The sequence below is a fragment of the Phoca vitulina genome, unplaced genomic scaffold (genome assembly GCF_004348235.1).
Source record: "Phoca vitulina isolate PV1807 unplaced genomic scaffold, GSC_HSeal_1.0 scaffold7, whole genome shotgun sequence".
NCBI lineage: Eukaryota > Metazoa > Chordata > Mammalia > Carnivora > Phocidae > Phoca > Phoca vitulina.
In genome coordinates this window covers 67,520,340-67,545,055 of record NW_022589710.1, presented here as the reverse complement: position 1 = coordinate 67,545,055, position 24,716 = coordinate 67,520,340, and the positions used below count along the sequence as shown (strand labels likewise).

General features: G+C 39.1%; 1 long non-coding RNA gene and 5 other non-coding genes across 6 annotated transcripts in view; all 6 read right to left on the bottom strand.

Annotated features, from left to right (window-relative positions):
• Window positions 1-24,716, bottom strand: part of LOC116633300 — a 66,217-nt gene that overhangs the window by 26,350 nt on the left and 15,151 nt on the right. Inside the window, exons 7-12 of the long non-coding RNA XR_004299610.1 lie at window positions 22,566-22,631; window positions 21,727-21,798; window positions 18,817-18,888; window positions 12,576-15,694; window positions 11,099-11,176; window positions 1,034-3,602 (exon numbers count right to left, since the gene is read on the bottom strand). This is a non-coding gene — a long non-coding RNA (uncharacterized LOC116633300). The remainder of the gene's footprint in view (window positions 1-1,033; window positions 3,603-11,098; window positions 11,177-12,575; window positions 15,695-18,816; window positions 18,889-21,726; window positions 21,799-22,565; window positions 22,632-24,716) is intronic.
• LOC116633421 lies at window positions 1,073-1,144 on the bottom strand. Its single transcript, XR_004299702.1, has one exon. It is a non-coding gene; the product is annotated as a small nucleolar RNA SNORD113/SNORD114 family (small nucleolar RNA).
• On the bottom strand, window positions 2,781-2,852 carry LOC116633428. Its single transcript, XR_004299707.1, has one exon. It is a non-coding gene; the product is annotated as a small nucleolar RNA SNORD113/SNORD114 family (small nucleolar RNA).
• On the bottom strand, window positions 7,727-7,798 carry LOC116633431. The gene has a single exon (XR_004299709.1). It is a non-coding gene; the product is annotated as a small nucleolar RNA SNORD113/SNORD114 family (small nucleolar RNA).
• Window positions 10,315-10,386, bottom strand: LOC116633419. Its single transcript, XR_004299701.1, has one exon. It is a non-coding gene; the product is annotated as a small nucleolar RNA SNORD113/SNORD114 family (small nucleolar RNA).
• On the bottom strand, window positions 12,672-12,743 carry LOC116633423. The gene has a single exon (XR_004299704.1). It is a non-coding gene; the product is annotated as a small nucleolar RNA SNORD113/SNORD114 family (small nucleolar RNA).

The following is a 24,716-nucleotide window of genomic DNA, read 5'->3' as shown; positions in this document are numbered from 1 at the left end:
CAAAACTAGTCAGTCAGAGAAAGACAAATGCCATAGGACTCACTCATATGTGGAATTTAAGAAACAAAACACATGAACATAGGTAAAGGGAAGGAAAAATAAAATAAGATGAAAACAGAGGGGGAGACAAACCATAACAGGCTCTTAACTCTAGGAAACAAAACTGAGGGTTGCAAAAGGGGAGGTGTGGGGGGAAGGAGTAACTGGGTGACGGGCATTTAGGAGGGCACTTGATGGAATGAGCACTGGGTGTTATACTCAACTGATGAATCACTAAATTCTACCTCTGAAATGAATAATACAGTGTATGTCAACTAAATTGAATTTAAATAAAGAATTTTTTTACAAAGACTAAAACTAAAACAAAAAATCTGCTACCAGAGGACATTTACCAATGCCTGTAGATATTTTTGACTGTCACAACTGGGGGTGGGGGGTCAATACTGGCATCTAGGAGATGCCATGAAATTACTAAACATTCTACAAAGTACAGGCAGCCTTCCGGGCAATGAATTATCCAGCCCAAAATGTCAGTAATGAGGGGTTGAGAAAATCCTGCTGCACCCTCTTCAAAATAATTGGTTGAGACGTAAATGTATTTATACATTCACTCACAATATCATCAATATCTACAAACATACAAACCGGATTAGAAATTTAAATAGAATTAACAGCTGTTCATATGCTCATTACTCCCAGATATAACCAAACAGATCATATTTTCTTGTTTTCAACAAGCAACCAGCACCTTGAAGACGACAACACAGAACAAAACAACATTGCTTTCCTGGTACTCATCTGGATATGTTCCTGTCCTGAACAGGTATCAGATTTAATCAATATATTATGGAACTGGGTGCTTCAGAAAATATTAATAATAATAAACATATTACACATTCCCATAATTGGGCCACATATGGCACTTTGTCTTTTATTATGTATTTATTTATTCATTTATTAATTCACTTATAGTGCTACAATCCAGACCTATGAACCTTCATAGCTTAAGAACAAAATCCTGAATATTACTAACCTCTGCTGTAAGCTGATTTACTATATAGTTAACTAGGTCTCTGACCTCAGAGTTATAGGGTTTAATCAAAATCATTGATTCAGACACCCCAGGATACTCATCATTGGTCCAAACTTGCCCCCTGACATTTGAAGAGTAAATGACCTAGATCTTTATCACTGAAAAAATGTTTAAATTAACCATGATACAAACTACAACATTAAAAGCCCTAAAAGTGAATAAAAGTCCTCCATGATTTTTAATAAACCCAGTTGCACTGAGTTGGATTAATTGTACACTTTGGTTGGTTTCCATTATTGGTCCCTGTGTAGCATCTTTTGATTTTATTTAGGTATTAAGTATTTATTCTTTGACATGATGCCATAATGAACAAACCACCTAAACCAAGGACATAAATTCTGACTATAATCTACTACAGTCTCTAGGCTCCTTACCCACAAAGGTAAAAACTAAAATCTTTATTACTATTGAATAATTAAATCAGCTATAGTGTTTTTGTTCCATGAATTAAAATACACTTTTTATAAAGAATAGAACAGCATAGACTTAACTTTTTTTAATGGACTGGAGTCATGAAGTACTAGACGAATAAACCTTAGTTGCTACCACATTCTCATTATTGACTCAAGAATGACTCTATTTTTTATTGACTTATTTACCATTTAATTTTTAATTTATGTAGTGAACACTGTTAAACCCACCACCCACTAGTTGCTAAATAACTAAATGTAACTAGTACTACTATCCATCTATATACTCCCTAACTACATGGTTCACAGCCTCACTGATCTTTTTTAAGGGTCCATACTCATGCATTGCAGAGAGTGCACCATGAGCATTGGTCGAAGATTTACCCTAATTTATACCCTATTTATTGATTCACTCATGTTTCTCTCTTAATTAATCAAAGAATAATTTGATTATTTATTCATTGTTTAAAGAGAAATAGTAAAACCCGCCAGTACTCCAAAACTGAAATACCAGTTCATGCAATTGCTGATATCCACTTTGTCCAAAGTGGGGTAAGTCTAGATTTCTTCCTCTTCGTCTAAAATGGTTTAATCATTATATTTGTTTCAAGACACCTACTCCTCTGCCTTCTTTTAAATAATTAACCAATATATGAACTCATTTGTTCATTAACTTTTAACAATACATTCAAAGTGAAGGCAAACTAAGGCACTGGACAAGAACATTGACTAATACTAGTATCTGTCCATATGTTCATTGTCCACAGATATAACCTATTAGACTCTTTTTGTTTTTTTCAAATAATAGTCAGCAAACAGGATTTGTTTGATCATAGCTGCGATCATATTCTCAATATTAGTCCATGCTGGGCTTTCTTTCAATTAGGCACTTACTTAAACAATTGTTTTTAGTGTGAAGGATTTGTTCTTTTTCTAAACAGAACCAACAATAGCTACCTACCAGAAATCTGAAACAACATGGATTCTCATGGAATAGGATCCATATTCTTTATGGAAAAAAGTAAGATAGACTTGATCTATTTAGATGAAGAAACTCAGAGTTTCAGGAACTAATATAATAATAATTCTTGTTTCATTGCAGACTCACATAATTAGTCATCATTCATTTACTCATCTTTGTTCTTGCATTGCTTTACTTAGGATATGTTTCACAGACATTAAGAACTAAAGCTCAGGAACAGATCATTGACTCCTCCTAACTTTTGCTGTTTAAGTCCCTCTCTCACAGAAGAAATAAACTAGATTTCTTTTTTCTAATGGACCTCAAAGTTATAGAGTTTAATTAAAATCTTCGATTCATACATCTCAGAATACTCATCATTAATCTATACTGAACGTTGTTTTATTCCTTTATTTATGAATTCCTTATTCCTTTATTCATTGATTCACTAATAACAATATAATCCATTCTCATGAATCAAAAAGCCCAAGAACAACACCCTTGAATATCACTAAGAACTGGCTCTATGCCCATTTCCCGCAGACAAGGACATTTTTTGCAATATATATGTATGCTCTTTGCAAATACAAATTAGCTAACATCCTTGCTTCATATCAATTTCATTGGTCCATGCTTGGCTCTTTTACATTTAAAGATGATTCAAGAAATAACCATGGGAACTTTAATCTTTCTCCACATCTAGAACATCAACTATTTTGTCCATCTTCTTGTGTGTTCCTTCCTCAAGGAATTCACAGCTTAAATCTTTATCAATGGAGAAGTACTTAAATGTATTGCAATGCAAAAATAAAACACAATGTGGACGAACCCTGAAAACAAATGAAATACCTTGTATCTTTTTTTCTGAATTTCAGTAGTACTGAATCAGATTAATCATAAATCTCAATTTGGGTCTGTGCTGGTGTTACTTGGCTTTTTATTCATTAATATATCCATTCATTACTTCGGAAAATTCAAGCAATAGCCATAAACCAACCTCCCAACCAAAGAATATAAACTCTGCTACTTACATCAATTTCTTCTTTCCTTACCCACACGGTTTGTGAAAGCCAAGATCTTTAGCATTAGAGAATGATTAAATCATCTGTGGTGTGTTCACTTGGTGAAAATGCAGACTCTCAAAAGAGAAAGAGCCTACAGTTAGATTTTTTTTAAGTGAAGGTTAGTCTTGCAGTATCAGATCAATCACGAACGTGGGTCATTTTAGAAATGTCATCATTGTCCATGAATCGCACTCTTATTTATTGACTTACTTAATTTTTCTTTTTAAACAGCACAATTAACACCAACATGAGAATATGAACCATTATCTACCATAAATATCTGTCTACCTACCCCCTATCCATAAATTTAACAACTCAGTGGTTGCTTTTAATGGACCTCACTTGTACAAAATTGGATAAATGTAAATCTTTATTTTATTGCATATTCTCACCAATGAAGCACAAATTTTTCTGATTGATACTGATTCATTTATTTATTCATGTATATAATTAGGCATAAAATAAATCAATTACTTACCCATTTTTCTAAAGAATTTCCCCATGCAAATTTCCATGTACAACTGAACCTAATAATACACTGTATGTTAACCAACTGGAATGTAAATTAAAACTTAAAAAAAAATTCTATGTGTACTTTACCCAAAGTGGAATGAATTGCGAGTTCTATTTTTTTATCTGGACAACATTTGGGTATAAAAGGAGCAATCATTATCTCTGGTTCATAACACATATTCCTCATTGGCCTTTGCTCAGCCTTCTTTTGAATAATTAACCTATATAGAAATGCACTCCTTCATTCCCTTATGACAATATGTCAGCACCAATGAAAACCAAGGCACGGAACAGGAATATTAAATATCCAGTCTACATGCTCATGGCCCAGAGACATAACTCATTACTAAACCCTCTTTTGATTTTTTTTAAAAAATTACACTAGTGAATACAGTTATATTAACTGTTAACTCTGGTCATATGACACATCCTCAATATGGATTCACATTTGGCCCTCTCTCAATAAGACAATATTTAAACAATTATTTATTTATGTAAACCCCTTTCTTTTTTTTTTTTTGGTCCTTCTTAACTAAAACCACCAAACAAAGAATGAAAGCAGCAACATGAACTCTTGGGTATTATCTGTCCATACTTGTCCTTATGGAAGAGTTCAGAGCTTTGATTTATCCATGGAACCCAGTGTTTTAAATATACACTAATAATAATCTTTGTTTTATTACATAACTTCATAGTTGGTCCACATGTGGCCGTCCATATCTTTGTTCATTTACACATTTCCTTATCCATTCATGAGTTCATTTCCCAAAGAGTCTACCTTTTCTCTTTTTCGCAGTAGTCCACAGATTTCCAGACAAGGATTAATATAATTTTGTTTGTTTGTTCTATTTTTATTTTTTATTTTTATCTTTTTAAGTTTTTATTTAAATTCCAGTATAGTTAACCTACAGTGTAATATTAGTTTCAGGTGTACAATTTAGTGATTCCAACACTTCCGTACAACACCTGGTGCTCATCACAAGTGCCCTCCTTCATCCCCATCACCTGTTCCCCCACCCCACCCCCACCTCCCCTCTGGTGACCATCAGTTTGTCCTCTGTAGTTAAGAGTCTGTTTCTCAGTTTGCCTCTCTTTTTTCCCTATGCTCATTTTTTGTTTCTTAAATTCCAAATAGGAGTGAAATCATATGGTATTTCTTTTTCTCTGACTGACTTATTTTGCTTAGCATAATACTCTCTAGCTCCAACCAAGTAATATTCATATATATATATATATATATACACCTCTTCTTTATGCATTCATCCATCAGTGGACACTTGGGCTGCTTCCATATCTTGGCTACTGTACATAATGCTGCTACAAAAATAGGAGTGCCTGTATCCCTTTAAATTAGTATTTTTTTTATTCTTTGGGTAAATACCTAGTGGTGCAATTGCTGGATTATAGCTCAGTTCTATTTTTAACCTTTTGAGGAGTCTCCATACTGTTTTCCAGAGTGGCTATACTAGTTTGCATTCCCACCAACAGTCCAAGAGGGTTCCCCTTTCCCCACATCCTACACAAGTTTAGATTCAGACTCAATCCCCACTCCAGGATTCATCATTGTCCCCAGCTTTGCATTCTTTTTCTTCAGTCCTTTATCCTTTTGTTTATTGTTTCATTCACTGTTCCAATAATAATATAGTCAATACATATAAATCATAAAAGCTCAAAAATAGTATCTTGAATATTACTAGGATCTATTCATATGTTCATTTCCCATAAAGCTAACACATTAGATCTCTTCTTGCAATGACCTTCAGAGGAGCACACATGTGCTCCCTGAATCATTTGAAGGGATGAATATTAAAATCCACTGTCATGTAAATATAATGTGTGAACATGTATGAAACATCTTCCATCTTTTCTTAAGGAGTCATTAATTGTACAGAATTGAATTAATCATCATTATCTAAGGTCCATAATCTATTCTGGTCATAGGTAATATACAGCATTCTTTAATGTTATACTTCTATGTACCTCTTTATTACCTGAAATACTTCAGTGAACACCCTTGAGCAAGTTCCCCTAACCAAGCACATACATTTTGAAAATGTATCTTCATCATTAGATATGATTAAATCAACTATGGTGTCTCAATTCTGAGATAAACATCAGGCTTTTTAAAAATAATGAAAAAAAACAAAAAATAATAATAATGATGAAAAAACAATAAATTTAGGTATGTTTGTAGAGTTCTAGATTAAACATAAAACTTGCTTCTTTTCATTGGCTCAAGAATATCACTACTGCTTCTTTACTTAATCATTTAATTTTAATTTTAAATAATATAATGAACACCACTGAATCTACCATTCAACCCACAAGTAACGACTATGACTATTATAAACATGCCCATGTACTTTACATAGGTAACCTCTACATTGTCCTTTCAATGGATCTTTCTTGTACTGATTGGATAAATTTAAATCCTTGTTTCATGGCGTATTTTTAATAACAACTTGGTTGTTATTAACCATGTCATGTCCATGGTTGACTCTACTTAGTATATTCATTCATTCAATTACTCATGGAATAATTTTACCTGTTGTTCATTATATAAAGAAAAGGCAGGGGCACCTGGGTGACTCAGTTGGTCAAACATCCGACTCTTAATTTCAGCTCAAGTCATGACCTCAGGGTTCTGGGATCGAACCCCACTTCAGGCTCCACACTCAGAGAATTTGTTTTAGGATTTCTCTCTCTCCCTCTCCCTCTTCCCCTCCCCCCACTCACTCTCTCTCTCTCTAAAATAAATGAATAATTTTTTTTAAAAGAAAGAAAAGGCAAAGATGGTAGCTTCAATTATGGTGAGCACCACATAACATAGAGTTGTCAAAACACTATGATGTACACCTGAAACTAACGCAACATTGCATGTTAACTGTACTTCGATTTAAAAACAAAAAACAAGAAAAAAGAAAAGAAAAAGCGAAATGGTAAAATACGTAGCCCCTCAGAAAGGAAATAACTACTCTATGCATCTGTCTGTGTGTATTATACAAAGCAGGAAAAGCCTAGCTTTTTTAAAATATGCAAACAGTAGTGTAAAACAGGATAATCATTATCCTTATTCCATAATAAGGGTCCTCACTGGTGTATGATTTTCACCTTTTAAATAAAATATGAATCTATTCATATGCTTACAATAACATATAATATGTCATTATTATAATTATAACTCACTGGACAAAACTTTGAATAATATTAACATGTGATCATATGCTCACAGTAAACCATCTTGTTATAGGACCTATTCTCATCACTGGTCCATAACCTTTTTTTTCAATTAGAGCCTTATTATTTACTTATGCAAACATCTTTCCCTTTTCTTAATAAAATGAACCATCAGCAACCCACCATCAATTCATAATCACAACATCCAATCTTGGGCATACCTTTCCATTTGTTCCCTGCTGAATAGAGTAAAACCTTGACCTACTTATTTTCCTAGACCTCACTGCTTCAGAAAGGTTTCAAAACACACTCTCATAATTGAATGATGTGTGCCTTTCCTTGTCATCATTCATCCCTTCATTTCTTTCCTTAATCAGGTGTTATTTCATTTGTGATTAAAAACATCCCACACCCAAGGAACACAAAGCCTAAGAACAGGATCCTGAATATTCCTTTCTTGCCTCATAAGTACCTTCACCACAGAGGGAATAACTAGACCTCTTCTTGGAATGACCTCAGAGCTACCGAGCTTCATCAAAATCTTTAATTCAGACACCCCAGGGTACTCATCACTGATCCAAACTTGGCAATTTTTTTTAAAGGTTTTATTTATTTATGAGGGAGAGAGAGAGAGCAGGAGCAGGGGGAGGGGCAGAAGCAGGCTCCCCACTGAGCCTAACCAGTGGGGTGGGGGTGGGGGAGGCTTGATCCCAGGACTCTGAGATCATGACCTTAGCCAAAGGCAGACGCTTAACTGACTAAGCCACCCAGGTGCCCGTAAACTTGGCATTTTTTGGTCTTCTTCATTCATATCGTCCTTTCTGCCTCATTTTTACATGCATACATTATACTACCGTCAATAGCCAGGAGTCACAAATGCCAAGAATGAGAGGAATGATTCTTACTAAGGTTAGTCTATCAGCACCTGTCCCATAAAGCTAATACATTTGATGTCTTTTTTCAGTGCAGCTCTGGTTGCTCATGGGGATTGGTCGACAGCTGTGCTTCCTATCAACCTCACATTGATAACAGGTTTTTGCTTGTCTCTTAACTTTACGTGTCCACATTTTAAAGATGGTAAAATGAACGACTGTGAACCATCCTCTTCCCTCACAACTAGAATAATGTTATTTTCTCCCATCGTCCTATGTTTTCTCCTCCTTCAACAAGTAAATAACCTTGATCTCTATCAAGGAAGGGATGTTCTTCTAAATATACTTTGGTGCGAAACTAAAATGACATACTATTATGTGGCCTTGAAAATGGCTAATCTATGAACCTCGGTTCATAACATATTCATATCCTTGGTCAATGCTTGGTGTTCTTTGATTTTATATATATGTATATATATACATATATATAAAGCCAGTTTTTAAAAATGATTCCTTGGAAATTCATGAACAATCTCCCCAGAGAACAGGGACTTTGGTAGTTATTTATATTGGTCTCTGTGCTTTTTACCCACAGAGGCGACAATGGAGACCTTCACCATTAGAGAATTATTAAGTTGGCTGTGGTGTGTTCATGCTGTAAATGAAAAAGCCAATTCTAAATAGTCTCTATTAGATGTGTCTAAGTGGACGTGAGTTTTACATTGCCAGGTTAATAATAAAGCTGGATCATATCACATTCTCATTATTGGTGCAAAAACTGCACTCCTTTTTATTTATCAGTTCATTTTATTTTTAATTTTTGGCAATGTAAACATCATGGAATCTAAGACTTGACTCGGGAATAAGGCTTGTAACTATTATACTCCCTACTCTTAATTAACAGCCTAATAATTATTGTCATGAATTTTATTTATGCAGAATTGTATAGATTTAGAACCTGGCCTCATGGCACATTCTCAACAGTCCTAGCTTTATCACTTACCTATCTAATTGCCCATGGAATAATTTGATCGTCTATTTATTTTTTTAAAAATAGACATAATATATGATAAAAACACATTTCAGAACATAACATTATAAGTAATGCATTATATATAACATAAATATAAAATATGATAAAATTATATATATACTTATATATAATAGTAAACTTTCCAGCAGAAACCCAGAACTGAAATACCATCATTACATGAACCTGTCTCTATGTCCTTAACCCAAGTAGGAAGGAACTAGATCCCATTTTCTTTATATGTGGACATCACATATTGTCCACAGTTGCCTTCTTTTAAGTAATCATTTGAAAATGATCATATTGTGGTGCCTGGGTGGCTTCGTCAGTTAAATGTCTGACTCAATTTCGGCTCAGGTCATAATCTCAGGGTCGTGAGACTGAACCCTGCATGGGGCTCCGCCCTGGGGGTGGAGCCTGCTTAAGATTCTCTCTCTCCCTCTCCCTCTGCCTTTCCCTCTAAAAAAATAAAATAAAATGATCATATTCATTCAATAACTTACCACAATATATAACTACTTGAGATTCTACAGACCCTATACTTGAACACCTAAACATACTAACAGCTGCCCACACCCACACACTCATTACCCATAGAAATAAATATGTCCCTTTTCATTTTGTGTTTTTAAATAAAATTCAGTGAACACAATTAAATTAATCATGACTGATGCTACATAGCACATCCTCAACACTGGCCCATTCTTGCTTCTTTTCAATGAGAGAGTTACGTAATCATCGGTTTATGTAAACATTTTTTCCTTCTTCTAAACAAAACCAACACCAGCAAACTCCCACCAATCCAGCCTGCAGACATGCGCATATAGATACATCTGTGTGTGCTCCTACGTGTCTGGCCTTCCTATGTGCTATAAAGGGGGCAACAGCTTTTACCTATGTATTATATTGAAACTTGGTATTAAATAAATATATTACTAATAATGCTTGTTTCAGGATACACTCTCATAAATGATTCACATGTGACCTTCTTTGTCTTCATTCACTTACACATTCATTTATTCATGCATTCACTGATTCACTTACATCAATACAATCCATACGCAACAATCACTTAAGACCTAAGAACCAGATCCCCAAGGGGCTTGAACTCTATTCCCTTAGAGAAAATGACTAGGTTTCTTTATTTTCTTTCTTTTAAATTTCAATTTCTTTGTGGTTAACGTACAGTATTATATGGACCTCAGAGTTTAGGGTTTAATCAAAATTCTTGATTCATATACCCCAGAACTACTCATCATTGATCCAAGCTCAACATTCTTTTACTTCATTTATTTATACATTGTGTATTGATTGTTTATGCATTATTTATTGATTACTTCATTCATGGCCTAGCTGATTTAAAAAAAGCACTTCCTATGAATCACAAAAACCCAGGAACAAGATCTTTGAATATTGCAGAGAGCTGTTTACAGGCTTATTTCCCACAGAGCTAGTAAATGAGATCTCTTTTTAATTGGACCTCAGTGTTGCACATATGTGTTAATCAATAAATTTGCTTCATACCCATCCCATGTGTTTGACTGAGCTCTGCTTGCTCATCTTTCACTTAATTTCTTCATATTTTAAAAATAGTACACTGAACCTACCATTTGACTCTCTCCCTAACTAGGACACTGGCAACACTTTCTATCTTCCCAGGTGCTCCTTCCTCAAAGATTTAACAACCTAGATAGTTATCAATAGAGAATGTTCTTAGAATGTGGTGTAGAAATAAAATGCAATATTAAGGAACTCTGAAAATGGATGCAAACCCCTCAAACTTTGTTTCTAATGGATCTCAATTAAACTAAAATGGACTTGTCTTAATATGTGGTTCATTACACATTCCCAGCTGTGGTCCAAGCCTGGTGTGTCTGATTTCACTTATGTTTACAGTGGCCATTCTTCCTTTGAAACAATCCCACAAAAAACCCACATGAATTACCTCCACACCAAGAACACAAACTCTGTCACTTACATGAGTCACTTTGCTCCTTATCCACAGAAGGGACAGCCAAGAGCTTCCTCATGGGAGAATGAAGAAATCAGATTGAATCTGTGGAGTAAAAAGCAGATTTTAGAAAACTGAAGAAGCAGTATAGATTTAAAATTATTTTAAAGACATCTTAGTCTTACTGTACTAGATTTATCATAAATCCCTTTTTTATCACATTTCCATTATTAGCCCAAAAACGGCCACCTTTTTATTTACTGACTTCTGTAATTTTTAATGTATGTAATATAATGACAACTGCTAAATCTACATCTTAGTAGAAGAATTAAGAACTATTCCTGTTCCAAATCCTGTGTATTAAACCCTAACCACACAGGTCTGAGCCTAGACTGTCTTTTTTATGGATCTTCCTTGATTAGAATTTGACAAATTTACATTTTCATTTCTTGACATATTCTCATCAATGATCCATGCTTGACCGTACTTTATAAACTTATTCCTTTGTTTGTTTGGTTTTGGCTTATTTGCTCATGGAATGACTTGTCGTATTTTCTCTTTAAAAAAAAAAAATGCAAAATACTATTACAAGTAATTGCCTCTACGCCCTTTACCCAAAGCGGGCAGAGCCCCAAACCAACCGCTTTTACTTATATGGACATCTGAAGGGTAGAGCAAGATTAATAATGAACTTCCTCTAACGATATATTATCCTCATGGATACATAAATGCCCTTTTTTAAATAATCTCTTCCTGGGGCGCCTGGGTGGCTCAGTCGTTAAGCGTCTGCCTTCGGCTCAGGTCATGGTCCTGGGATCCTGGGATCCTGGGATCCTGGGATCCAGCCCTGCATCTGACTCCCTGCTCGGCGGGAAGCCTGCTTCTCCCTCTCCCACTCCCCCTGCTTGTGTTCCTGCTCTCGCTATCTCTCTATCAAATAAATAAATAAATAAATAAAAATAGAATGAAAAATAATCTCTTCCTTCATTCACTTATAATAATATCATCAAAATTTGTGAAACTATATACCTAGACATACCTAAATAATACTAATATTTTCCCATAAACTCAAATACCCACAGAAAAACAGATGTGTTTTTCAAAAATGATACTGATTGAGAATAACTGATCTAATCATAACTCCTCTCACGTAACACATTAACACTGGCCCATGCTTCCTTAATTAAGTATTCTGTAATCAATATTTATTATGTTTCCCTTTTTTCCCCCTTTTCTTAATAAAATTCTTAATAAAATTAACAACCACCAACCCAGAAGCAACACTGACGCTTACAGACATCTGCCTACATGTTTCTGATAAAATATGGTAAAAGCCTTGAACTCTTCACTTCCTGGAACTCAGCTCCTCAGAAACGTTTTAATAATAATTTATTTCTCATTAGATACTCTCATAATTGGCAAATACCTAGCCCTCATTGTCATTATTCAGGGATATGTTTCTTTATGTACTCACACAGGGATTCACTAATAAAAGGACCCATACCTAAGATGTACCAAAGCCACAAGCAAGACGCCTGTATTCCTAACTTCTGTGACAATTCATGTCCCGCCAAGACAAGAAATGAGGTTTGTTTTTATGATGGACCTCAGAGTTACAGGGTTTAATCAAAATCCTCGGTTCAGACACCCCAGGGTACTCATCATTGGTCTAGGCTTGGGACTGTTTATTTATCCATTTATACATTTGTTCATTCATTCATTCATTGACTAAAAATTATTTGATCATATTCATGAATCACAACAAAGCAGGAGAAAGGTAAAAGAATATCACTAACTTCTGTCTTTTGTTTAATTTCTCCCAGAACTAATACACTAGATCTCTTTCTACAATGTACTCACTGTTGCGCATACGGATCCATCACTCTTCATGCAAACCCACACCCTTCATAACCATGCGTGGCCCTCTTATTTTAGTCTTTCTTTAATTTGGTCAAATTTCAAATACGTAACAAAGACAATCCAGGAACATCTTATTTTACCTCACCAACCTTTCACCAACAATCTTTACTTGTGTTTCTCTATCAACCTGTTAGTCACCCAAATCTTTATCAATGGTGGAATGTGTAAATCGAGAGTGATGGAATATAAAATGAAATATTAAACAAATGTAAAATGAATGAAGAGTCCTCTTTCACCTTTTTTTTAAAAAGACCTTGCTTAATAGGGCCTAATGAAAGGGATGCTTCCTCCCCTCCATTAGGATAAAGTTTTATGGACTGCAGTTGTGGTGACGTATGAATTACAAACTTCAGTCCATGTTACATTATTATCCTTGTACCATGCATGGACTATTATTTATTTTTCATTTTTAAAGTAAATAATATAATAATGTAATGAATATTGACAAAACCACTATTCAGCCCTCCACCTATGACTTGGACAGTACATTTTTTATCTTCTCCCACCAAGATACAAAGATCTTCAATGTTAGAGAAATGTTCACATAAACTGTGGAACACCCAGACAAGGTAATATAAACAATTGATAAAATAAATTAATAAGCCTATGTCTTTCCTCCATGAACCTAAGACTTTTTTGCTCGTGAATCTCAGTTGTACAGAACTGAATTAATTATAATCTTTGTTTCATGAGACACTCTCATCTCTAGCCTATAACTAATCTTCTGTTATTAATTTGTGTATTATTGATTTATATAATTATTTATTCATATTTAATATTCAAAAGACTCCCATTACCCAACTACCCAACACAACTGACTAAGAGAGGAGCCATTAGTCACATATGACTATTTAAATTTCAAATTTAATAAAAATCAATTAAAAATTCAGTTCCTCATACACACTAGCCACATTTCATGTGCTCAAGAGTCACACGTAGCTAGTGGCTACCATACTGGACAGAACAAATTATATAAAACACATCCATCACTGCAGAAAACCCTATTGGGCAACACTAATGAATACTCTTTATCTCTACGGAATAGTCTAGAACTTTTTCTAACGAAGCTAAATAGGATTAATTATAGTTCTTGATCACTGGTCCATGCTGATTCTTGTTTGATTTGGTCATTTCTAAAGAAGTTTTAATGAGCACCCATAAATTCAATCTCTTACTCTTACAGGAAGAACACTGACATTATCTTTCTTCTTCCTTTGTGCTCCTTGCTCAGCATTAGCATCTTAGATCTTTATCCATGGAGAATTGTTTAAATAAACTATGTATATATACACAGTGAAACACAAAGTAGCTGGTAAAAGGAATGAAACAGACTAGATTATTTTGATAGAGGTCAAAAGCGCAGAACTGAATTAACTGTAATCATTGGGCCCTTCTCATCACCAGTCCATGTTTTGGCCTTTCCTGTATTTTATGCATTTATGTAATTATTTATTTGTTTTTAGTACTAAAATCAACATCCAACACACCATCATGCAAAAACAACAGTATTGACTACTCCTTAACCAATACATTTTTTTAAATGGAAGTTAGATGTACAGAATTAGAATAATCTTAATCCTGGGACCATGAGATATTATCATCATAGGACCATGTTTGCCATCTCTTGTTTTATTCCTTAATTTGTTCACTCATGTATTTACTTAGTTATGAACACCCTTGAACAACTTCCCAGCAAAGATTTAAGAACATCAACTATTACTTACATTTTCTTTACGTACCTTATCCGTCCAAATAAGATTCAACATCCTCATAAATATTGCATGATTAAATGAACTATGGTGTGTCCATTTTGTGCAACAGAAGGCAACTGTTTAAAAACTGAACACCCTGGATCATTTTCAATGGCTTTCACTTGTGTAGAACTAAAATAATGAGCCTTAGTTTATGAATCATTACTCTCATTGGTCTACACTTGGCCCTTTTTAATTTTATCTATTCCTTTCAAAAAATTGTAAAAGAATACCTATGAATCTTACCCAACAAACAGAAAACTACCATTATCTGTCTCTCTGAGCATCACTTTTGCCAAGTTAACACCCAAATTTATCAGTGCAGAAGTGCCTATATAAACCATAGTGTATAAATTAATAGTAAAATGCTTTTAAAATAAAATAACTTAGATTTTTTTAATGTCCTTCAAATTTGCAGGATTATGTAATCATAAATCATAAATCTTGTCTTCATTAGTCCATGCTTAATCTTTTTTTATTTTATGTACACATTCATTTATTTTTAATAAATCAATAAACAGGAACTCACCACTCAACCCAAGAGTAAGAAAAAGTAACAATTATATTTATATAAAGAGATATACATGTTATATACATGTATACAATTAATATATATGAATGTAATTGTTTTTATTTGCTCATCTCCTACACAGAGAGCAACCTAGTTATATTATTTTTTAACTTGGTGACAGTTATGCCAGATGAGATTCATCACCTTGGTTCATGACACAGTCTCCTCATTGGTCTATGCTTGACCATCTTTGATTTTATTTGTGCCTGTTCATGTTTAATAATGCATACACACACACACCCATCAGCCAACCAGCCAACCTTAGAACAGTAACACTAACCATCACTCACGTTGGTTGGTCCATGGCTCATTTTCCACAGAGTTCACAGCCAAGATCTTCATCAACAAGAGTGTCATTAGACCCACCCTGGGGCCTCCATTCTGTGGAACACAAGGCACGTATTAAAAAGGATGAAACAACCAGGTATTCTTTAATGGCTGTTGGATGAGCAGCTCAAGATGAATCACAATTTGGTTCATGACACACTCTCACCATTGGCCCAAGTCTAGTTCTCATTGTACATATTTTTTCACTTGATAATCTTATTATAATAAACATGCATGACCTAATCAAAAACAAGAGTAACAGCCATTTTAAGCATCTGTCTCTATGCTTCTTACCCACGAAGGAACCAGCCCAGATCTTCTTCCTAATGGACTCAGGTATGCAGAGTTGTAATAACAATCTTTGATTCCAGGTATAATCACATCATTGTTTCCTACATGTCCCTTTTACTGTTTTTACTTATTTTTTTAAATATAATAAACACATAAGGTCAGCACTAACACAGAACAAAAATATCAATCAGCACTTATATTATGCTTCTTATCCACAGAGATAAGAGCTTTGTTTTGTTTTATGGTTTTAAATGGTCCACAATTGTACATAAGTGTATTAATCTTAATCCATAATTCATAAAACATTATCTTTGGTGCTTCATTATCAGCCCTCTTTCATTCTTTCGTTTATTTTATTTACTCATCTAATTCATTTTTTTAAATTTTTCATTTAAATTCAATTAGCCAACATACAGTACATCATTAGTTTCACATGTAGTGTTCAATAATTTATCAGTTGCAAAAAAAAAAAAAGAAAAGAATGAGGAGACACAGAAAAAAAAATAAATAATTTATCAGTTGCGTATTACACCCAATGATCATCACATGCCATCCTTAATGCCCATCACCCAATTACCCTGTCCCCACAGCCCCGCCTCCCCCTAGCAACCCTCAGTTTGTTACTCATCTAATTCATATTTAACTATACAGCAAATACACTCAAAGCCACCATCCAGTCCCAGACCAATGACCATCTGTGTAACTGTTGATATGCTTCCTACTCACCATCCCAACACCTTGAATTCATTGGGCTTTGTTTCTGTTTGTTTTGTTTTGTTTTTAATAACTACAGTTGGATACAACAGATTACTCATAACCCTTGTTTAAAAACACATCCTCATCACTGGTCCATACTTGGACCTCTTTAATTTTATTTATGCATTCATTCATTTTTAACTATTCAGTAAAACCCATTAAGCCCCGCCTACACCCATCTAGAGTTGCCTTCCCCACAAAGATCTTACATCTCCTGTGAAAAACCCCCATGTGCCCATTCTATGGAACATAAAGCCCCATGAAAAGGAAGAAAATAGCCTAGACCTTGTTTGTTTGTTAATGTCAGGTTAGCAGACCTGGATTAATCATAATCTTTTGTCCAGAACACATTCTCACAATGACTGTATTCAAGGCCTTTATTACATTATTTCTTGACTCTTTATTCTTTTTAATAATAAAATTAATAACCACAAACCACTCCGATCTCTTTATAGCCCTTGGTTGTGGAGAATTAATCACGATCCTTGGTTCAGGTCACTTCTGGCCGTTGCCCCAGGGTTGCCCCTCTCTTAGTTTACGGATTCTTAAAGCCTATACAACAACCATGCGTGGCCCCCACCTCCACTCCCCCCGCTCTTAGCCCCTTGCTGCCCTCTGCCTTCAATGGTCGCTCCCAAATCTCCCGAATACCCTCCTCCCCTTCCCCTTTTATATATATATAAATCACGTATGTGATTTATATATTACATATATACAAAAATCACACGTGTGGATTCTTTACAAATATCTTCCAAGGGCCACTGGCTTGCGGCGCCTCTGCAGGGCTCTGTCAGGGGGAGCATGAATCCATGTGACTCACTGAAGAGCACACCCGCCAGGGGACGGTACAAGGACTCAAACGGAGATCCTGGAACTGTGTGCCATCTTCACTTTGCCTGCCTACGTGCTCACAGTCATAAGACACCGCTCCCAATGGTTAGAGCACATGGGCCCAACACCACACTGCCTGCCCCCAGAGCCAGCCTCGAGCCCTGACAAGCTGGGCAGCCTCAGGAAAGTTAGCGAACCTCTATGTGCCTGTTTCCCCCTCTGTAAGATGGTCGCAGCCCTAGTCCCTAAGCAGAATTAGCCACTATTTTCCCACCAACGGCAAGCAGGTAAAGTCTCCCACCCCCACCCTGTCTCTGAGCCCTCACCCAAATCTTTCTTCCCTCTGCGGCAGCGCCCGAGCTGTGGTGCTAGACAGACAGACAGACCAGGTTCCACCCCAGCAGGCACTCCTGAGCTGTGTAACTGCAGAGACGTGACCTGGCCTCTCTGTCTTGTGCCCCGACTTGTGCGATTTGTAGACTGAGGACAGCAGCACCCTCGTGGGTCCAGCGTGAGGGTGCAGTGAACTACCGACAGTTCCTCAAGCAGCTCCCACCCTGCACACCACCCCCTCCCCGGCCCACCCGCCCACCCCGCTGGCCAAACAGCCCCCAGTCTGATCAGAGAAACGAATTATCTCGATGCTCAGGCCAAGCCGAGGGTTTCGGGAAGGATGGGCCTCGGGCAGGAAATTGTTGGGATCTGTTCTTTTTTGGACACGGCATCAAAGCTTAAACAAGTGCCCTGGAAAATAGAAATCCAACTAAGGGATGCGCTTTAGAAAACTAAAATTCATTTCATGAAATGGGGCTGCCCTCGGGGGAGTCTATGCCAGGAGATTCTTGATGATCAAATCGTTTCCCAGAAACGACAAATGCCTCTACTCTGACCCTTACTGACAATATAGCCAGTTTCCTCCCTACCCTCCCAGACTGTCCTGGTAGGTGCCCAGCACACTGACCACGGTACAACTCTTGAGACATGAAACATTAAAAATAGATTAAGTTTTAAAAGATACATATGTCATGATTCTGTGTGTATAATGTAATATATACATACATATATCCACTTGGGGAGACTTTCCTAAGGGAGTCACAGGAAGACCACCAGGCTGGGAACCTAGGCTCCTGCCTTTGCCTTCATTACACTGCATGGCCTGGGCAAGGCCCGTCCCCTCTCTGAGACTCAGGTGCCAATAATCCACCAGTCTGCCCTCCCTCCCAGGTGGTGTGGAAGTGAAAAGCATCAAGTTTAAGTGCAAGTGCCCTCCAAGCATCAGAGGATCATTAATGTTGTACCTCCTGCACCCAGCACGTAGTGGTCACGGCATGCTTTAGCATACATTATCTTGTTTGATCCTCACAGCAGCCCTGCGAATTAGACATAATAATCATAATTAGCCAGTATTGATTGAATGCATACACTGCCCCAGGCACCATGCTGCCTGCTCGGCATATGCACTGACAGTCCTCTGGGGTGGGTACAATTCAACAGTATCTCTGTTTTTCTTCCCCCCACAAAAGTTCTGAGCCCACATTTTGTGCCAGGCACTGGTCTAGGTCCTGGGATACAGCAACGACCAGAACAGACAAAATCTGAGAGCTAACATCCCTTGGGTGGAGACAGAACAGACAATATTGAAAGTATGTACAATATGCGGGATAGGACACAGTGATAAGAGCTCTGAAGAAAAATAAAGCAGAAGGGAGAGCAATAGCCAACAACCACGAGAAAGCCTCCCTGAGAAGGTGATACTGGAGCAGACATTCTTAGTCCCATTTTACACACGGGGAAACTGAGCTTCAGAAAGGTGAAGTGACTTATAAGTGGTCACACAGCAAGGAGGATGCTAAGCTCCAGAGTCTGTTTTACCCACTTACCCCCACTGCCTCATTTTTGTGGCAGTTCTTGCTCTCTGACACCCCACTGTCAGCCTCCAAGGTGAGTGTGGGAACGAGCGTGTGGGTGAGTGGGAGGGCTTGTGTGACCTCCCACACAGGCAGTCTCAGGAGCACAGAGCATCTCCGAGATATACTAATAGCCTGGGTGAGTAAATACACTGCCTTTCTTAAAGAAGATGCAGTGGATATAGTTGCACAGAGCCGGTGTCAGGTCATGCTGAAATCGGAGCATGCACAAAACACAGCCCAGCAAGTCAGCACAGATGCTAGGCCCATATCCTGTCTGGGGTAGGAGGGCATCCAAATGTACTTCCCCCACCCAGTACTCCCCTCTCCCCCCAGGCAGCTACACTCTGCCGAGGCTTTAGTTGCAAATACCCTGCCCAGAAATGGGAGGAGGTCACCCAGTCCTCATGCCCTACATGAGCTAAGACTCCTTGGAACAATTCTTCATTCCAACTGGCCACACTCAAAAGAGCAAACAAAGAAATATTTATAAAGTGATTATTTTCTCCTCCCCCCCCACACACACATAAAAAATAGACAGAGAAAGAAATTTGGTAAGAACATATATGAGAATACTGGGGGAACTTGCCCACTGCTTCTAGAAGCCATGAAGTTGAACCAGACAACTTAATTGTTCATCTTGCCCTTCATCTACTCAGCTTCTTTTCAGCTCCCATTCAACCTCTCTGTAATTCTCAATACCCCAGGAAATTCCTATTCCAAGACTTAATATTTCATTAGATTGATCCTGTCCATTTAGTGTGTATAATTCTCATTTCCCTAACTAGAGCTAAAATCTTCTAGTCTTAAATTTATATGTGTTTCTATTTCATGGGCTCCCTCTCCAAAAGCAAACTCATACACCTCTCTGAGCACCTGTTCAGCTATCTATAAAATGTGAATAATGATTCTTAGCAATCAGAGATATTAAATACCATCTCAATAAAAATAGTTATGACAATTACAATTTTAACTATAATGGAGTATTTATTGAATGCTAACCATATGAGAAACATTGTTTTAAACTCTTTAAATGTTTGACTCATTTAATTTTCAAGTACCCATTACTAAGGTGCTGTTGGTGTCCCCATATTACAACTGAGGAAACTGAGGCACAGAGGTTAAATACTCACAAAACTAGTAAATGGCAGACCTGGGAATTAAACCTGAGCATCTGGGATGTGTGTAACAGGACTTAGCCCATACGCAGGTTATCAAAACATAGCTGCTGAAAGCCAGGTCTTCAGGGAGGCTTGCTGATTTGCCCTTCAGCCCTCTGTCTGATTCCCTCTCTCCTTGCCTTGTACTCCTTCAGGCTCCTGAGTCATTTTTTACATCTGCTTCCCTTAGTATTCAGTTATCATAGGAACCACCAGAAATTTGACTTGATTAATTACACTGCAAGATGTCAGTGGTATAGTTGACCTTTATATGTGTGATAGTCACAAATAGGACAAACTAGAGAAGGTGTTACTTGAGAAATAAATTTAGAGTCTGGGGGATAAGAGGTCCAGCTCCCTGATAGACCAGGAGGGTGGGTCTAACATGGGTTAACCCCAAGGGTTTAATTTTTTTTCAGACACAGTCTTAGAGAAAAAGAAATGGGAAGGGGGTATGAGTTTGGAAGAAAAAAGCAGACCGGGGTTCAAATCCTGATTCCGTACTGTTCCTTGCATGATTTGGGGCCAGTCACTTAGCATTCCTAAACCTCAATTTTCTTGTATCTTAATTGAGGGTGGTAATTGCTATCACTGAGGGTCATTGTGATGATTTAAAGAAGATAAAATTATGCCAAGTGGCTACAAAAGGACTGAGCATGCGGTTGGGCTCAGGGCTTAGTCATCCAGGAGAGCCAGGGGAAGGAGGCTGCCTGCTGTTTCTCAGTGCAGTGTGAAAACTGCTGGGACTGAGAGTTGCTGCTGAGAAGCTCCAGCACCACAGCTGGGGCTTGGTCCCTGTGAGCTGGCAGCCCACCTGTTGTCCCAGAGCCACCTGAGCCAGTCAGTTTGCTCAGAGGCAGAACAAAAGGCAGGAGCTTCTCCAGCAAGCTCCACTCACAGGAAACATCTCTTCAGAGACCAAGTAAGCCTTTGATGTTGGTGAGAAACTGACTCTTCTCTCTCACTCATCCATCTATCCACCCTCTGCCCTTGAATTCATTCACCCATCTCACCAGCATGCATCAGCCAGCACACCATCCCTCCATCTGCTCGTGCCTCACTGAGGCAAGCATCCATCCATCCAGCTGACTGAACATCCATCCTTCCACCTCTCCATATTATGCACAGGAATCAGACAAACCTGGATTGCAATCCTGGGTCCTGCTTCCTAGCTGATCTTGGACAAGTCACTAACTTCTCAGGGTCCTCTCATCTGTAAAATAAAGGGAAATGAGTCATAGCTGGGGTGAGGATTTAAAGAGAGTGGACATACCAATGCATGGAATGAGCAAATTATCATTAAATGTTCGCTCCCTCTGCTTCTGCAATTGGGCCAGGATTTATACAGGGAGAAAACCAGTACATCTTGCATGACATATTGAGAAATGCTTTTTAGAAATTATCTGCAGTGTTTTAGTAGTGTGCATCCCCATGCGGTCCCAGGGGCTGGGTGGTGGCCAGAGTGGTTTGGGGTAGTGGTCCCTCCTAGACTCACAGCAGAGAGTGCCATCTAGTGGATCGGCAACCAGCAGGGTCCCTGGTAGGTCCTGGGCTGTTGTTCCGCTGTGGGGTCACAGTTCTGAGCCAGCCAGAGGTCCCAGTCCCCAGACTGCAGACCGCCCTCATTCAGATGTAGTTCATGTACTGTCTTAATCAGTCAGGGGGCCTGGACTGCCAGGAGCCTTTTGTTTTGTGGATGATAGCCAGTTCTGTTTTGCCTACCCCAGCCCAACTCCCCTTTAAATGTTTCCAGAAAAAAAAGAATATTCTAGCACCTCCTGTTTGCTGCATGTCTATTATGTATTAGAAACAGGGCTGGGGGCTTCCCGTGCACTGTCTCTGAGCCTCTAAGTGACCCTGGGAGAGACTCAGCAGTTGCCCCATTTTCAGTAAGAAAACTGAGGTTTACTGAGGGAGGATGGGTTACTCACTTAAGGTGAGGGTATATAGTCAGACCCCTGAATCTGTATCTGTACTTACCTGCTGTCATCCCAGTGTCCCTTGAAAGTGCAGGAAAGAATTTGGACACTGATTTGAACAAGCCAACTGTAAAAGAAATTTATGAGTCAACTGGGGATATTCGAATGCTGAATAGATGTTGGATGACATTAAGGAAAGACTGTTAATTTTTTAACTGTGCAAGTGGCATTGTGGTTATGTTTTTAAAACAGAAAAGAGTCCTTCTTTTTTAGAGATAGGCCTTGAAATATGCTCCGAGGAAACAATATGGTGTCTGGAATTTGCTTGATTCCAGTACAAGGGGACAGCACAAGGCTCAGACAGAACAAGAGGGGCTGAGAGCTGTGGCACCTGGGTGGCTGCAATGTGGAAACTGTGTCAATTGTGATTGAAAATATGTATTATTTTCTCTACTTTTGTGTTATTTCAAATTTTACATAATTGCAGGTTTTAAAGATCAACAGGTAAAAAATAAAGTGCAGGAGGTGAGGGGGTAGGAGAGGGGAAGCCATTGAAAAAAGCAAAGGAGCCCAGCATCCAAACAAAGTGTTGGGGGGTATTAGGGAGCTGATTCATAGGAATGAATGCCTCCAAGTGGAGAGGGTACAAGAAAGGGGCCAGGGCTGGTAGGAGCAAGCCATTCTAAGTTGGGTGGATTAAGGAGAAAGGGCAAAGGTACAGGGTGCTGTAGAACGAGATGCCCACCAGCCACCCCTAGGCCCTCCTGCCTCCCTCAGACCCCCCATGTTCCCTCCAGGCCCTCCAGCCCCTTGCCTGGCCCTCCTGCCTCTCTCAGATCCCCCGTGTTCCTCCCTGGCCCTCCTGCCCCCTCCCTGGCCCCTTTCCTCCTCCCGAAGATGTCCTGGCCCTTGCAACCTTTTCACTGGCTCTAAAAGGACCTGCTGGCACCTCCCTTCTCCAAGGCAGAGCTGCCCACCTGATGAGTCCTTCCCGAGACCAGCTTGGCTGGTAAGGCTTGAGCTGTCTAGCTTTCAAATGCCTTTTTTATTTTTTTAATTTTTTGCTATTTTCTTAATTGCCTTTTGGGGAGGAAAAGAATTAGTGCTTTTGCCCTAAAACCGTGCACCAAGCTGCTCTCAGCGTTCTCAGCCCCTTTCTCCCCCCCCCCCCCCCCCCCCCTCCCCCCCCCCACACACTCAGCCCCCTCCTCTGCATCAGTCTTATCACCACGGCAAACTGACTAACACTCCACCCCAGGTCCAGCCAATTTCCCCAGACCCCGTGGACCACAACCACCCACCTCCTCCTCTCCCCGATCCCTGGCCCTTCTACAGCTGCCAGACTCTCTGTGCGGTGGGCTTCCCAGGCACCTCGCCACTCTGGAAAAGCTCCCTCCCTCCCTCCTCCTTTGCTTCCCATTCTGGAAAGCAGGCCCCAGGACAGTTCCCCGGGACCCTCCCGCAGCCTGGTGCATTGCAGCAGGGCCCTCAGTGAGGGAGGGGCACAGCCGGCAGCCACCCCAAGCCAGAGCCTGCCACCCCTCCCGGCTGTCCCCAGCGGGGCACAGGGCCCGGCCCCCCTCTCGATGCTGCAATTAAAAGCGCCACTACAAAAACAACAGAACCGGTCCCTACTGACGGTGTCCCCCTCCTCACTTTCTGGGCTCAGAAATGCGGCCCAGGCGGCCCCCTTGTGGCACTTGGGGGCGCCACAGACCCTTGGCTGGTGTCTGAAGAATTCAGACTGTCTGATTCCACTGCACCGTGAGTTGGCACAAATCTTAAGTGGCCCAAGTCCTACCCGCTGCAGACCTGGCTCAGCCGCCTCTCTGAGTCGGGGGCCGGTTCTCCTCCCTCCCTCCCCCGTTCCACATCGCGCCCTCCTCGCTCCCTCCCTCCCGGAACCAGCGCTCTCCTGTTGAATACTGCTCCAACACGCAGACAGGTGTCTGGAGACTGTAACAGCCGTGGCAGCAGGAGGGAAGGTGTGGGGACAGGGGTTTTTCTTACAGTGACATTTGGGGAAACTGAGGAGCAGGGAGGCTCACAGTCCCTGTGCCAGTCAGAAAAGGGGCCGGAGACCCTCCCTCCCAGAGCGGGTTCCAGCTTAGAGCGTCTCCCTGAGGTGAGGGGCTGCCCTGAAGACTATCTCCTGTTCCCCTTTCTCAGTCATCAAGCCCTCATCCCCTCCAAAGCCAGTCCTCCCCACGAA